Source organism: Miniopterus natalensis, chromosome 2, assembly GCF_054644295.1.
Source record: "Miniopterus natalensis isolate mMinNat1 chromosome 2, mMinNat1.hap1, whole genome shotgun sequence".
Classification (NCBI taxonomy): domain Eukaryota; kingdom Metazoa; phylum Chordata; class Mammalia; order Chiroptera; family Miniopteridae; genus Miniopterus; species Miniopterus natalensis.
Window position 1 is genome coordinate 4600957 of NC_142082.1, and position 17097 is coordinate 4618053.

Consider the following 17097-nt stretch of genomic DNA (forward strand, 5'->3'; position numbering starts at 1 on the left):
GTGCTATGCCTGGGCCGCCAGGAGGAGCGGGGTTCATGCCCCTGTGGGGGGTGAGCGAGGGAAGTGACAGGAGGACTCGCAGAGGCGACTAGACAGGGCCCGGGGAGCCCAGATGGAGGCCCCGGCGAGGACTCTGGCTTTCCCTGCGTGGGAAGGAGGAGCTGTCAGTGGCGTTAAGCAGGGGAATTTCATGACCTGACTTGTCTTTAAAGGCGCCTCTGGCATCCCACCTGGGACAGTGTAGCGCAGAGAGTGGCACCTGTGATTACAGAGCTAGAGACGAGTCCCAGGGCGCACCGTGCTTTGTACCCGGCGCGGTGTCTTTGGGGAGGCGGTGAGCACGTACGTCACCCGGGCCTCACGCGGGGCAAGGTGTGAGGCCATGGGTTTCACTTCACCTGTGCAGAGGAAACAATATATACAGGGTGTCCCCCAAATGTGTACACACTCTGCAGCTGATAGCTCAACTGGTGTTTCTTCCTTTTCAGATTTAACCTATTGGAATTAATAATTATTCAAAGTGTGTATACATTTTGGGGGACACCCTATAGATATATTTTAAAAATAAATTAATAGCTTAACTTCATTAATTCTTGAAACAGTATTGCACACATACAATGATCTTAATAGAAACCCAGACCAGCTTAGCCATAAAATTACCTTTCATACCTATCAGATGTGGGTAGCAAGGGTTAAGCAGTGTTTCTGTCTGACAATCAACCACAGATGTCATTGGTCATGCAAGAGTGAACATTGAACCGGAGAGAAATTTGGCCTAATCTTCAAGGCATCTGAATTTATTATCGTAGTTAAAAGAATCTCTGTTCTGCTTCCGAATCTAGATGAGATATTTCTCTAAGGTCTGAGGAGAAAAGTCTTTCCTAGACTCTAATACTTTCTTAAATTTTTTTTTTTTTTTTTTTTTTTGCAGAGGTCATTAGAAAAGTTTCTGTCCTTGAAAGGTTAGCTAAGTCAATAGATTTGACTTGAAACTGCAAACGCTCTCCAGCACGTCAGCTGTGGGAGCCTGTTTCTGCAGTGCTGTGAGACGTAGTGCTTATAAAAATTTTACTCTATAGGGTTGGAAATCAAAAACAAGGATTGCAGAGTGCATTGCTTTCTGCCGAAGGTTGTTCAGATACTGTGAAGGAGGAGGTCAGGTCTCTGGACAGTTAATGGCAGTCTCAAGAGTCTACCTGATACAAGTAACAATTACAATAGGTGATCGTTAAAAATCACTTCAAGAAGCTGAAACCGTTGAATCTGCTATTTTGATGATTTCATGGAAAGTGAAAAACATGCTCACACTTTTAGGCAATTTCAGGAAGCATTAGAGTATGGGAGAGCGTGTTCTTATGGAGAATTCATGAGAATAACTCTTTAGAATTTAGTACGAAAGGCTAGAAACCTCAATATAATTACAATAAATAACATATATAAGATGCTTAAGTTTCCTTTCTTCCTTCCTTCCTTCCTTCCTTCCTTCCTTCCTTCCTTCCTTCCTTCCTTCCTTCCTTCCTTCCTTCCTTCCTTCCGTCTTACAATCTATTTATCTATCTACCAATATATCTTATTTCTCTTTCTTACATGTAGAATATAAAACCTAGGGAAAAGTGGAGAGTTAAGGTATTTCAAAAGGAATAGGTACAGAAATAAGCAAAAGCTTGAAACCCCACAAAGGGCCCTTGGTGGTTAAGGCCCTGGCCACATTAAAGAAGCCAGGAAGCGGGCGGAAGGCCACAAGCCAGGCTCACAAAGGGAGCGCAGGCCCCGGGGCCCGCCTGGCGCCCCTTGCGTCCCCTCCCGACGCTGCGCGCGGCCCAGGAGTTCTGGCCAGACAGGGCGATGCTGCGGGCGACGGCTGTGACCCAAACAGAAAGCACGTGAATGTCCAACAGCTCTCCCTCCTCCCTCCGTTCCTTCTTAATTTTCTTATTTGCCTAAAGTAACTTCATTCAACATTTGATGAACGGGTGACGGAAAGATCCCACAGTCATCACTGTCATTCACTTTGGCCACCTAACCACCAACAACTGAGTATTGCTAAATCCCCTGCTCTGTGAAAAATAGACAGACAAATACATAATAAATAAATAATAGTTACTTTTCCTGAAGGGTTCATCCTCTGCGGGCCTACGAGGGCCATCGTTGTTTGGAAACGGCCCCACCATAGGATTGGGTTGGCGGCGGGATGACAGGAATCTTCAAAGGCAGGCAGGCTCTCTGGGCTGGCACCCTGGCCAGGCCCGGGGCAGCGCGGGCAATGCTGTCCCCACCGCGCTGAAGCCAGGAGAAGGTGCAGAGAGGCTGAGTCAGGGTCCATCCAGCTGCTCTGTTGAAACCGAGGCCAGCAGGGCCAGTGGCTCGGGTCCGCTGGCGCATTTGACAGTAGGGAGCTCCTCGGAGGGTCCTGGTGTTCCCAGGCTGCCAGGCCTGGGGCCTCCTGCTGCGTCTGGTTCCAGGGCGTTTCCAGAATGTCCCCCGGGCCCCTCCTCCATGGGATTCTTCGTATGGCTCCAGCTTCACTCTCTAGAGCCGTGGTCATAGGCCGCGTCCAGAGTCTGGACCCAGCACCCACTGGAGCTGCCGATGCAAGCGTGGGCGAGCGTGTCCTACGCTCTGACCACCTTTGGCTACAGTTTGCTGACCTGAATAAGCTTTAGGTTTTTATTCTCTTTAGGTTTTATTCTCTGGTAATAAGATAATTTATACATTATTCTAAGAACTTGACCCAGAATTGTAATTATGTGACATGGGTAAAGATGAATCTTATTAAATGATATTGTGCAATTCTTCAACTTCTTGATTTTTGAGAGGTCCATCCTAAGTCCATGCCTCACGGTCAATAGAGTGTTTTTGTTGATGGTTTAATAACAACACCTGATTTCACTTTTGTAACTTGAAACTATTTATTCCAGCCTCGAGCATTCCATAAGTGAAAATCTCCTGTGCTTTATTTTGAGATGAATTTATTCTTTAAAGGATAAAACCAAAAGAGCTATTTTATCAGAAAGAAGTAATAGCTCCATCTTTCTTCTCTCCTTTGACTTTTAAATGCTGTAAGTGGAACCAAGTGTCCACAGACACCGGGAGCCCTGACCTTTCCGTGACAAGTATAGAATAAGTGGAGGAACCTCAGGGGGCAGATGTGAAAGGAAATATCCTAAAGATAATTAAGTACATTTTTCAAACTGGGGGGAACATGCCTGTGTGGGACATACTTTGAGTTGAAACTCATTTATTAACCTAAAAATACAGGGGAAAGATGATGGTTGCAGGATTTCAATAGAAATCGCCTTTTTGAAGCACTTCCCTGAGTTGCACGGAAAACGTGCACTAACAAAGTGATTATTGTCTGTGAATTCATTTTTTCATATTTAACATACTCTGTACGTGAATCTATACAACGAATTACCAGTCCCCTTTCACTAAACTTGGACTTTCATCTTTGCTTAAATCAGAATGGAGACTGTGAATTAATGGAACGGTGAGATCTGTGTGGATAAAAGGGAAGGTTGAAAACTAGGGCACCCCTGATTTCTTAGTTCAAATCCCAGCTGATCTCTTCTTTCGCCTGCACATGACCAAGTATAAAACTGGCCCAAATCTAAGTAGAATCTCTCTTTTAAAATGAATGCTAAACTAAAGCTCTTGAACTTATGATTTATAAAGATGCCCTTACGTCCACGGGTCTCGGGGATGAAGAGAGTGCGAGGGTTTGGGAGTAGAAATAATCACCTGATGTACTTGACCTGCCCCATGGACGATTTGCTGGGACGTTCAATGTCCAGCTCGTCTTCCCAGGGTGGTGTTAAATACGGCTGTAAATATATGCTGTGTCTTTTAAATCTTGATTTTTATTGCCATTTTACATAGCAGAGCTCTGAGTATTCATCAGGGATGTGTGTCAGGTTTAAAATATGCCCTTGAAAGATTTTAGTAGAACATGAAAATATCCAGATCCAGGATACCGAGGAGTTGAATGAAAATCTACACTGAATGGAAGTAGGTTACAGCATGACCTATGACTCAAACGTGGTAAAAGAAAGTAAGAGAGAAAAATGCAATTAGATAACTATCTAGCACTAAATCACCTAATTGCTGTCATAGAAACAGAAGGAGCTACTTCAGTTAGGCATTTGCGTCAATCAGATGAAAGCTTTCTTCATTTGAGTTGTCAAAACAAGTGTCCTGACATTTCTTATCAGCTTCCATAAATTAGTTTATTCAAATGATACGCAGTGAATTTCTGGTAAGCGCGGCGTGCAGCGATGGATTACAGAGTTGAAATAAGTGTGAGCACCGATTCAAGGTGAAACTACTTTTCCAGTAATAAGCCAACGTGTCAAAGTAAATGGAAAGTCAATTTGAGGTTTAATTATCCCTTCTAGAGTTAAGATAGCCAATCAAAATATTGCCACTTTTAGCCAATACATAATTACTTGAGTATTTAAATACTTAAAGGTAAGCAATTATGATAACAAATCTAAATATATCTTTGGAAAAAAAAGATAAATCCTGAAATATACTGCGCTGGATAATAATAATTCGCTACAAAATTTAAAATTCCAAAACATAAATAATATGGCTTGTTTGCTTCATGACACAAAAAAGCCAACAGACTTAAATTAACACATGCATACTTTAGCGTAAAAGTTTAAAAATTAAGGTTAATGCTGCATTAAATATAAGAACTTACCGTCTTTTGAAAAAAATGCTCCCAGCTGAGGTAGATATACACAGCACAGTAGAAAGTTATTACACATAAACTTTATTTCAAGCTTCTTCTGTTGATTTGATGTTCTTTAAATGATTTAAGGAGAAACTAAAATAGGCAGCATCGTTTTAATTATATGGAGATGTATTTTTCTTCTTCCTTTGCAAATGAGAGTATAATTCCTTTGCTCACCACCCCTGTGAGGCAGGCAGGGGCTGGTCTCTCCCTAATTTAGGTGACAGATGGAGAAGCCCAGAGGTTAGGGCTGCGGCCGCCGGGTAATGAGCCCCAGATTCACAGCAGGAGTCAGCAGCACAAGCAACTTGCCAGAGGCCACGGGGCGAGGGGGGCGAGGAGTGTGGCTCCTGCTCGGCCTAGTCACGAACCCCGGCTCCTCCCGACCGCTTCCCAGAGCTTTAAAGGAGGTTTGTGCCATCATGTTTCAAAATAGACCTTTAATATTAGCAGCGCAGAAACGTATAAAACTCAAACTTGTAAAAATTACAGAATGTAGTACATGAAGTGTCTAGAGCCTTTTACTGATTTGGATCACTGGAGATATGTTTTCCAGCACCCAAGCGTCATTTTAGCTGAGATCTCGGGGGGGGGGGGGGATGATTTAAATATAATGTTTTAGAGTGATTTGTTTAGTGGTCCAGAAAAAAAAAAGCAAAGCAAAAGCTGTGATCACAATCCAAAAATCTTCAATTTGTTTAAACTAGCACTGCTAAAATTAATGTGTAAATTCTCCTGTGTGTGTGTATATATGTACACAAACACACCTAAATGTTTGAAGAACATGTGAGAAATTTCAGAAATCTTTATAATAAATGAAGCTACGGAAAAATGTATAGCACTTATACAAGTCTAATATCTCTAAGTGGTCTGAGAGATTGAGACAGGATAATTTTATTTTTGATAGAGAATAAATTAAATCACATGATTTTTCTTTTTGACAAATGATTATTTTTCATGCGATGTTAACAATACAAATTACATTTTGTCAGACCTTACATCAGCTATTCAAAGCTCATTTATTTAAATTAAAATTCTCAGGAGCTACAGACAACGTGAAAATTAGTGAGTTGGAAAATTGAGGTGAGAAACTCTTCCAGAAATTTTTAAGAAAGCTTAGTTAGAAACAAATTACTGGAAACAGCCACATAACGGATAGAATGAGAAGGGCTTATTTCTCTCTGACGGGAACCTTTGAAGGAGAAATCATGAAAGGGAAAAGGGGAGTGTGCATCTATAGAAACGATATCAAGTAGAGCACCCAGGGGTCTAGGAAAACAGTATGAACTTCATAGTCTGTGTCCCCCACAAAACAGCACCTGAGACACAGGTGACCCCGGGAAGTGAAAGGGAAGGAGTGACCAAGGTGGGATGGGAGGAATGGATTGGTTCTTGAACAATTGAGGCACATTCTTTTTTAAAATATGTTTTTATTTATTTTACAGGGAGAGGGAGAGAGAGAAACATTGATGTGAGAGTGATACATCTATTGACTGCCTCCTACACGCCCCCACAGGGCGCCGAGCCTGCAGCCCAGGCATGTGGCCTGGCCGCTTGGAGTCTGGGATGGTGCTCAGCCAGCTGAGCCACACCAGCCAGGCCAGAGGCTCCTTCTTTTTTTTTTTTTTTTTTTTAATATATCTTTATTGATTTCAGAGAGAGGAAAGGAGACGGGGAGAGAGAGAGAGATAGAAACATCAATATTGAGTCATTGATCGAGCCCACAACCGGGGCATGTGCCCTGACTGGGAATTGAACCCGGATCACCTGGATCCTAGGTCGACGCTCAACCGCTGAGCCACGCCCGGCCGGCCAGAGGCTCCTTCTCAATGAGGGGCCTGAGGGCCTTCGTAGAACACGCTTCAGACTTGTCTTTCCTAAGGACAGGTTGTCGGGACCTGTATCCACTGACTGCAAAGTGGCCTTCTGGGGCCAAACTTCTCGGAGGGGCGGGTTGCCCTGGGTAGGCTGGCGAGCCAGTCCCCTGAGGCAGGCACGCAGAGATGCACCAGGCGCCTGGGCGACCTGCTGCCAGGCCGCCGGGCTCTGTCCCCCGCAGCCCTGCTGGGGTTCAGGGGACGGCCTGCAGGACTCGCAGTTGTGTCTCATACTCTCCTGCTGAAGGTCCGGCTCATCAAACTCCAAGAACCAAAAGGAGCAGTCACTCGCCCCAGACACGTGCCGGGGGGACTTAAGAACACCAGGGACAATCTCCCAGAAGGCAAACAAAGCCGGCTCCCGGGGGAGGCAGCAGGCGAGAGCAGCGTCGGGCCCCCAGGGCCGGCGTGGCGCAGGCCCAGGCGACGCCCCCAGCTCTCAGGAAGCTCTTGGCTCTGGCTAACCGGCGAAACGGCTGAGTGCAGGAGCGCCAGCTGGGGTCTCCGGGCACCCCGGCCTCAGGGGCCGCTGTGCAGGGACATCCGGAGGGAAAGGGCTGTATCTTAGGGCATAAACGCGAGACATCGGGGTTGGGGAACACTGAGGAAACGTAAAAGGCATTACGTTTTTAAACTCAGTTGAAGAGTGAACGTAATGATTGAGTTTTAACAATGACAAGGGAAAAAAGAAGCACAGGTCGAAAACATGAGATGGAAAATATGCCAGGCAGAAGTTTACCTACAAGTTTAAAAATTGCTAACTTAGTGAAATTTATCTTGTTTTAAAAGGATACGTATTGCACGCACACACAAATACAGTTTAAAGAACAGGAAGGAAATGAGCCTCGGAGATCCCCTCTGTCCGATGCACAAACACAACACTAGTGGGACCTTGGCAGCCCTTTCATCTCGATTCATATGGGTTTTCTTCCCTCTGGAGGTAATCGTGGCCATACATCCTTAATATTTTCTACTGATTTTAAGGTTCTACCACCCATCTATTTATTTATTGATCTATTGGTTTATCATCTACCTACTTTTCTGTCACCTCCATAATTTTGCTGCTTTTATATATACACATGCATTTCCATATTCTATGTGACCCAATTTTTAAGTTTATAGTACATTTTGAGAATCAATCGTGCTTATGCGTACAGCTTAATTTCATTAATTTTTACTGCTATGTAATATTCTGTGACCCGATTATACCATTATGTAATCAATCATTCTATTCTAGTCATGCAAATTTAGGAAGCTGATCTCCCCCCCCCTTTTTTTCTATTCTGATCAATGCAGCTATGGATAAGGGGCTTCTCGTGCAAAGTTTTTGCAGGGGTTTCACCATAGGGTCCTGTTAATGTAAAATTCGTAATGGAGACCAAACTTGAAAATTCTGAGTGGACAAAACCATTTAAGCCATGGAAGCAACTCTAAATCCGGCTTATTTCATGAACGTACGGGAAACTTAGCTTAGGTTATTTCTTGTAAATGCCTCTGATAAACATGAAAGGAACATTAATCTTCTTGCTAAAGTGGTATGATACCATTTTTTCTATTTTTTTAACTTTCTCTTTATTGTTGATACTTACAGGTGCCCCCACCCGTTGGCCCACCTCCACCCCGCCCGCCCCTCCGGCCATCGCCACCCTGCTGCCCTGTCGCTGGGTCAGGCAGGTATGTCCTCTGGCTAATTCCCTCCCGTCTTTCAGCCAGTCCGCTCCCTGCTCCCCTCCGGCGCATTTCCTTGTCTAATGCAGGGATTTCTTCATTAGTGGCCTCCTCCTCTGTGGTCAAAGCCACTCTCTCATGCTGACCCCTCTTGCTCCTGTCTAGTAAGCACCCCGCTGATTACATTGCACCCACCTGCAGAATCCACGATAATCTCCCCATCTTAAGATCATGAACTAATCATCTCTGCAAAGTCCTTTGGCCAAAGAAACTGACCTACCCACTTTCTGGAGATTAGGGCAGGGACATCTTTGGGAAGCGATTATTCTTCTGATAAGAGAGAACAGGTAAATAATTTGAAAATTAATTTACAAAGACTGTCTTCTTGTTCAAAAAAGATTAGCTTCCCTGCCATTTACATGCAAATATGCTCAGCCCCCAAGCAGTAAACCCAAGAGTCCAGGCCAGCATTAGACTCAGCGTTCAGGATCACGTATTTACTATGTCAGATCTGTACGTAGTTTATCTTGACCCAGAGATCAAAGAGTTAATAGGACACACCCAGTAAGTACAGAATAACTTCAATATAACTCCTTCTTCAGAAAGGGGAATTAAAGCTGCAGAGCAGACTCACCTTCATCTCAATCCTGACAGGGCACTGGGATGGTAGCCCCCTGGCCCACCCTTTCCACCCACCTTCCTCTGCCTTCGGGATGTTCCTTTTCAACACCTTGGTTTCATCTACAGAAGGCATGAGAGAGAAGACTCCCTTGGGAGCTAAGCTCATCTTCGGTAGGAATTTGGGGCTGTCAGTCACTGATGGATCCCAGTCAGCCGCCGGCTCCAATAGCCACGCCTAAAGCCCTGTGGCAAGTGTCTCTGTCACGTCTTAATTACAGGTGCTTTGAACATAAAAAGAGAGCTATTCCTTAGACTTTTCCTCTGAACCACTTTTGAGTAATTGGGTACATTCACATGAGCTCTCTGGCCCAGAGTAATAAATGAGAACTCTAAGGCGGTTAATCAGATATATCACACACAGAAAATTTTGATTGTGAATTATACAGTTGTGGCTTACATGACATTTTCCAAGGAGAATGCCTTGTAAGTATACAGATTCTAGGTTTGTTTTCCACAAGCAATCCTAAGCTGCAGCCAGTGTGCTAAAAACATTCCATAAAGACTCTCCTCCCAGCAATATAATTAGTGTGTTTGCCAAGAGGTCCAATTATCAGCATGTTTTCAGGAAGATTAGCTTGGGTCACCTGCCTTCCTTCTGAGAATGTCCCACAGGGAAGGAGAGGAAAATGGGTCATGGTCCAGTTGCTTTAATTCCTTAAAAGTTTGGCAAAATTAAAACACACAAAACAAAAGTCTAAGGACTAATTTATGTGTGTAGGAAAAGTGTTCTAGCATAGGCTAGTAAGTATATTTATGCAGTTTAATGAAATATTGTGGATTCTAGTAGATACCTGGGCAAATGATATAGATAAAAATTATAATTTTAAAACAGCTTAGTTAAAGAAAAATAAATTTTGCTTTACTAATATCATATGAGCACTGGTAACAACAAAATATCAAGAAATGTATACTCATTGTTTTTTGCTTATATCACTGTAAATAAATAAAAGGGCTTTATAAATCAATTTACCAGTATGTTAATCAGGTGATATAATTATTGCTAATTTATCTTGTGGGACAATATAAGAATATAGGTTAAATGCTAGAAGGCTTGACTATATATGTGTATATATATTAGAGTACTAATTATAATAATGAAAACTTGTTATAACCAAAATAAACTAGAAAGTGAGAAAACCCAGTTATCATCCTAAATGTTGCAAGATTCCCTGTCTCCGTCGCCAGCCCTACTTCCAGCTGTCTGCCTTGTTGTTCTGCCCTTTATTGTAAGGCATCATATAAAATTAACGTGTATTTTAAAATTGCTTATTTTGTATCATAAAAGTAGTAATATGTGTATTTTAAAACTTTGGAGGAAATGTAATACAATTACCTAAAAATAAGTAAATAATAGAAATAATAGAAATAACGTCATCTTAATGCAAAGAAATCCAGGACTATAAGTACATAGTCATTCCTGCAAAACTGGTATAGCTCTAAAAAGGTAAAATATATAGGTAACAAGTAGCTGTTTTGTCATATGTCCTTTCTTTTATATTTTGAGTACAAAAATGAGTTACAAACTCATATTAATTTAATCTTCAATAAAAGGAATATATTTTGGCTCCAGAATTTGATTTAAGCATCCCTGCTTTGCAATGGCTTGAATTTCTTTTATAATCTTGGAAACCCCTAAGCACAGAGTAGGCAGACTGTAGACCCTCTGCCTTGTTTGACTGGCTTCCACTTTATGTCCAGAGATAAATAGTAGTGATCATGACAGACTTTCGATAATTGTGACAATTTGAATAATATGGGAATTTTTACTTAAATAATATTAACTTGTAGATTCTTAGTGGAATATACTTCATTCTAACATTTAAAAAAAAGAAATAACTTTAAAAGCTTTCTTTTTCTTCATGGTGATATAACTACATCCGTGGACAGCAAGTAGACGTAAATATACTGTTTTATTGCCAACTCTCTTCACGTTCATCTATACAACAGAATCCCAAGTGCAGAGCCTTTAAATTTCAAATGCAAATGAATTTGTAAGCTGTAAATATGAGGAAGTTTCAATGCAAGTAAAAGCTGCTAGAATATTTTAGTTCATACATAATTGCTGTAAACCTCTGATATAATTCATGTTGCTCTTACTTTGTTACTCTCCCCATATGCTGAAAAGGCAGAAAACTATAAATTACGCTCTAACTCTAGGAACAGAGCTACAGCAACCTAAATTGTTATAGCACAACCACAACTGTGAAATAACAGCAACCAAATTTTAAAAAGAAGAATAAAGCCTCCGGAGTATCCAAATTCCTAATTTAGAAGCCATGTGAATACTACTCCCTTAAATTGTTTTCTTTTCAGTGGAGTTATTCCGGGGCTGCTCATAGTCTTCTGTGTGGGGTGGGGAGAGAGAGAACACAAACGTTGTCAGTAAAATACGCTGCATGCAGAACATGATTGTGTAGAATTGAAATTCACTAGGTTTTCGAGTTGTAAGCGAGGTTGACTTAACAAGCTAGAAAACTAAATTTTAATGTCACAAATCTGTAGTTTATTTTTGCCACATAACATGGTCCTTATCACCCCTTGGTGGCGTTTCTGCTGCTTTTGTTTCAGCGTTAAGGTTATTCAACTTGCCTTTCCTGTTCTCATTACTAGAATATTTTATAGGTAAAGCCACTCAAAGAACCCATTGTGCTTTCTGATCAAAATGGAAAGTGATGCCAGGTTATAATAAGCAATTTAATTTTTAATGAGCTTATTCATGCCCAAGGTCATGACGAAGGTAAAAAAAAAAAAAAAGTTAAAGTAAAACTACAGCAAAACACTAATGATAGTGCCCTAAATATGACCAGGGCAGAATAATATTTGGCAGAGAGCACTTTCTAAGTTTCCCATTGCTAATTTTTAAAATTTTGCCTCAGAATAGCAACTTAGCTCAAGTGAGGTGTAGCATATTAAATAATATAGATAAATCGCAGGAGACTTTGCTTCACAAGTATGCTAGCCTGTTCATGGAATTTAAATTTCTAAGCTAAAAATGTTTAAGTACAAATTTACTAAAAGTCATGTTATCAACCCAGTATTTCTTATCTGAAGAGATAAAAATTTAGCACATTTTTTCCTATTTTACCTGCATTTAAAAAAAATTATAGCAGCAAGGATGTGGGAGTACTTTAATTACTCAATTTGATCTACTGTTTGTAAAATAATTTGTAGAATCTTGAACTGTTACAGGAAAATTATTTTGATTAAGATATATTGAACAAGCTAGAAAATATTTTAAAATAGTATCTATTTTCAATTATAATTTTTTGAGTTAGTACTTTTGTTATATTATTTTAATTTGACAAATTACATGTTAAAAAAATGTTTAAAATCTTGGTCGAGACTACTTTTGAGAAAATCTAGTCCATTTCTGCCTAGTAGGCATGCTATGCCCTGTTTATATAATTGATTTCTTTAAAAACCTTAGAAGTACCTTTGGATCAATAAAGATCTCACCTGCATTGACCCTAGCCAGAAGATGTTCAGGGTGTGATTTCATAAACACAATTTTAAATTTTCTGATTCTATGTTAAAATTTAACTGAAACATTATAGGATTATTTTCATTAAATATTATACTGCTCTTCCTGGTCAGTGTGGCTCGGTTGGTTGGAGCATCTTCCTGTACGTGGCGAGGTCGCGGGTTTGATTCCCAGCCAGGGCACACGCCTAGGTTGCAGGTTCCATCCCTGGTCGGCCGCATGCAGAAGGCAGCCGATCAGTGTTTGCATGTTTGCGATCGCTCTCTCTCTCTCCCTCTCTCTTCCCTTCTCCTTAGAATCAATGAGCATGTCCTTCGGTGAGGATTATATATATATAATATTGCTATAATATCAGTAATCTTGCAATAGATGAGTTAGAACCAGTGTTGACAATCCTTAAAGCTTCAGATGCTAATTTCCTAAGTTCCTTTACTGTTCATTCAAGTCCCCACATTTTTCAAACATTATTAGCACAGTAGAAATGTCTGAAGTATTTAGATATAAATATGAAAGAAGAAATTTTAAAAATCTGGAATATATATATAATTTCCTGAATGTATCAGTAGATGATTTAAAAAACAATCTGGCATTGTACAAAAGAAACTTGAAAAATGCATTGAGGGTCATGACTTTTTACCATGGCATTGCTTTCATTTTTCACGTTCAGATTGGGCAGCTTGATGTCGCGCACCACCTGACAATGTATACACTATCTATAAAATCTTCAAAAGTTAGCATTTCAAGCTTTTCTTTCTGCATTTGTGTTAGTTTTTCTACATAACACATTACCACAAACTCTGAAGCTTAAAACAACACCCAGTTCTGAGCCCCCAGTTCTGAGGTTCAGGCGTCTCAACACAGGTCAGCTGCATCCGCGAGGTGTCAAGGGCCGAGTGTCCGAGGAGCGTGTCTGTGCTCCGTCCCGGGGGCCATCGGGAAGAATCTACTTTCCAGTTCACCCGGTGGCGGGCAGGCTTCGTTTCCTGGTGGCTGCTTGCCGAGGCCATGCTCAGTGCCTAGAGGCTGCTTTCGAACCCTTGCCACGCGGCCTCCTCTGAATGAAAGCCCTGAGTGGGAAATCTCCCTCTGGCCATGTTCCCCCCGTGCTCATGTATATCTCGGACTTCTTCCTCTGCGACCAGCGGGGGAAAATTCTCTGCTTTTCAAAGGCTCACCTTTTAGGTGAGCCATGCCCTAGGAAGCCTCCCTTTCTTAGTCAGCTGTGTCCTACGCGTAACAGAATCACTGGAGTAAAATCCATCCTGTCCAGTCTCCAGGTTTCATGCAGGTTGTTCCACCAGGGGACAGGGACTTGGGGACCATCTTAGGAACCATTTGTGACAGATTCTCAGATTGTCTTTTGCTTATTTTCCTGTTGGTAATCCTCTGAACCAGAGAAAAGTGTACACCATACAAAAATGAAACCGGTTTCAGAGATAATTAATTCAGCAAGTCCTAAATCATTGTCTGTTTGGGTGGGTCCAGGCATGTGCTTGCCTCTGTGTGTGTGTGTATGTGTGTGCGTGCACGCACCTGAGTGTGGTTTGGTTTTTTATTTTGTTTGTGCTGAAGCCATAAGGATCATCATACAATTAAGACACTAGAGAGGATGATCTTACAGGAGAGACGCTAGGTATCTTTTCACCACTTACCAGAGAGAATTAATGGTTTCCCCGAACACACATAGAAATTTATTTTACAAAGTCATGCCTGGCTGGCTGGCCCAGTGGTTATCAACCTATGAACCAGGAGGTCATGGTTCGAATCTGGGTCAGGGCCCAGGCCCGGGTTTCAGGCTCCATCCCCAGTAGGGGGTGTGCGGGAGGCGGTCGATCCATGACTCTCTCATCATTGATGTTTCTCTCTCTCTCCCTCTCCCTTCCTCTCTCTGAAATCAGTAAAAACCTTCCTGACACAAGCTCTCTTGAAACACACTTCCTCCCCGAGCCCAAGAGCCCCCTACAGAAATGAACATTTCTCTGCTTCCACTGCCTTCTTACCTTTGTGACTCATCTTGACGCAAAGCAATAGGTTTTGTTTTGCATGTGAAATTGCGTGTGGTTATCTCTGTATTTTAATCACCAATTCCTTTAAAAGCTAAGCAATCCACGATATAGGTGGCCTTCGTGTAGGCAATGCCATAACTATATCAAGGCCGACTGCATTCACGTAAGTGATGGAATTAATTAGTCACAAATATTCTGTTAGGTGTTGCCACATGCTAGCATTGTTCCAGACAAACCATTCTGATGAAAAAATAGTCACTGCAGAAACAGGAGAAGAAATTAAAGACACTGCAGCTGTAGGCTGCGCACCAGGCCTAGGCCAAAGAGGAAATAAAAATATTTAGAAAGGCATCAACGTTGGTCTTTCTGGGTCTCCCTCTTTGTTTTTTGTTTTTTTTTTAAAGAAAACTCTTTCCGCTTTCTGCTGGGCTTATCTTCCTGCTGGCCGGGGCTAATGACTCTGGCTGCACCCACTGGGGTTTCCCTCCGAACCTGACGTGTCCTCACACCCACAGTGACGGCAGATTGTATCTCCCCTACGAGGCCTCACAGCTGATGGGCTGGCTGGAGCTGAGAAAACCACATTAAGTCGTCCATAGCACCTTCCCACCTTCCATCTTTCTGGAAAGAATGGCCACAAATTAGTTTCTCTGGTGCAAGGCTGAGTTTTTGTTGTTTTTGCCGGTGTTACCGTTTCCTTGTTGCTTGTAGTTGGGGAGCAGGAGAGATCAGGAAGAAGTAGAAATATTTAATGCTACATTTTATAGACAGAGGCTTTCAAGAGTAGTTATAAGAGACTAAATATTGGATTAGCAGCATTGTTTGGTTTTCCAGCAAGGTATTTAAAATTTTGAAGTGGAGTGTCATAAAGGAGGCGTGGCTTTCGTAAGTCACTGCCGTCCCTGCCCAGCCTGCTGGGCCTGCTCAGAGGACTCCCGGGTGCCCGCGGGCACGCGTGTGCACAGACCCTGCCAACCCGTTTATCCCACAGGTGAAGGCTGGATTTACTTTCTCTAACTGAAAAGTTTGCTGACTTGAAATTTAACAAGAAAGAAAAACAAATAATAGACCAGTTAATAAACGCCTACAATTAAGTTGTGTCAGAGGAGGAGCAGAGGTTTGGGACAGCTTGTTTCTGGTTTGCCGTCTGTATGAATGGAGCTATTTGGAACAGTGGCTGTTCTATTTTTGCCTTTTGCCTTGGCAGAGTGTCGATGTGTAGGTAACCCTAACATAATCATTGCAAATAACACCTTGCCTTTATAAATGTCCGTCTCGGCCTGCTTTGCAACAAGTCTTGTTGAATCCCAGCTTGCACGATACACTGACTTAGAGTCTAGGGAGGGGTGAGGCAAGCAAGGCTTCTAAGGCGCAGAGTTGACGGAGACCCTCCCACCGGGGTGCACCCTGCCCTCCAGGGCCCGGAGCGAGCGCCGTCTGAAATGTCAAGTCCTGAGCATTTGTTTCTTAGGAAGGAAATTACAGCAATCTCACATGCTGGTCATTAGAAAGCTATGGTCTAGCCATAGTTAGCTTAGCTAGATTTATAATAATTTAACAAAAACTTCTCAATTACTACACCAAAGAGAGGTTCAGTCTTTTAGAAAAGTGTAGACATCATGAGCTGATCCCCGTTTTTAAACCCATATTCATGATTGTGTCTTTGGGGTCTTCATGTCCTTGAACAAAGAATCAAGGAGAGATATTAGCATCTCCCATCTTCACCACTCGCTTCTCTTCATCTTCTCAGCTTCCACCGTGGTCCAAGCCCCCGTCCTCTCTGCTAAGACCCCTGGCAGAGCTTCCCATCTGCCTCTATTGGGGAGGAGAGACCATTCCCCTTAATGCCTCAGGGGATGCCGCAGGGTCCCCGTGGGATGCTGCAGAGTTGCCTCTCACTGTCAGTGGGTCCATTTGTCATTTTGGACTTTATTGTAGACGAGAAGTCAGCCTTTCCCTGGACAGCAGTAGCACTAGGAGCACAGGTGAGGGGCCATTGTCAATATGGAACCGGGGTAAAAGAAAGAGAGCTGACTCCTACGAGGACATGCTTTTCTTGGGAATTACAAAAAAAAAGTAACACAGATATTGCTAGGTGATTGAAGATTAGTATTCTGTCGGTGGGACCATATCTTCGGGAAATTTGAGTATTAAATTATTGTGACCCTTTATGTGCCCACATGTTGGTAAGATCTGAATTCATATGGATTACGTTTCAAAAAATGATCCACAACAAAGTTCAACTCATGGTTTAACTTTTGACATTAAATGCTAAGTGCTTAGAATAATCTAGCTGCTTAATATGTTTTGTGAATTTAATTGTTGACAAGATTCAGCATATAAAAACTACGCTGGAAAAATAAACATCTATAAAAAACTGACATGCTCTGTTCATTTGCATGAAAACTGGAAAGAAATATCTATTTTTATCTCTTAAACGAAGACCTATGAGGCACTCATTTTCCCAATCCATCAAAAATGTGATGACTAAGTTAAATCCCTTTAATAAAATACTTGACTAAACCGAAAATTATCCTGAAAATTTCAGGCAATCATTAGCCATTAATATTGGATCAGTCATGTTATATTCCATGATGGATACTGTGAGCTATCATTTGAAAAATATTCTACTGAACACACCTCAACATGAAA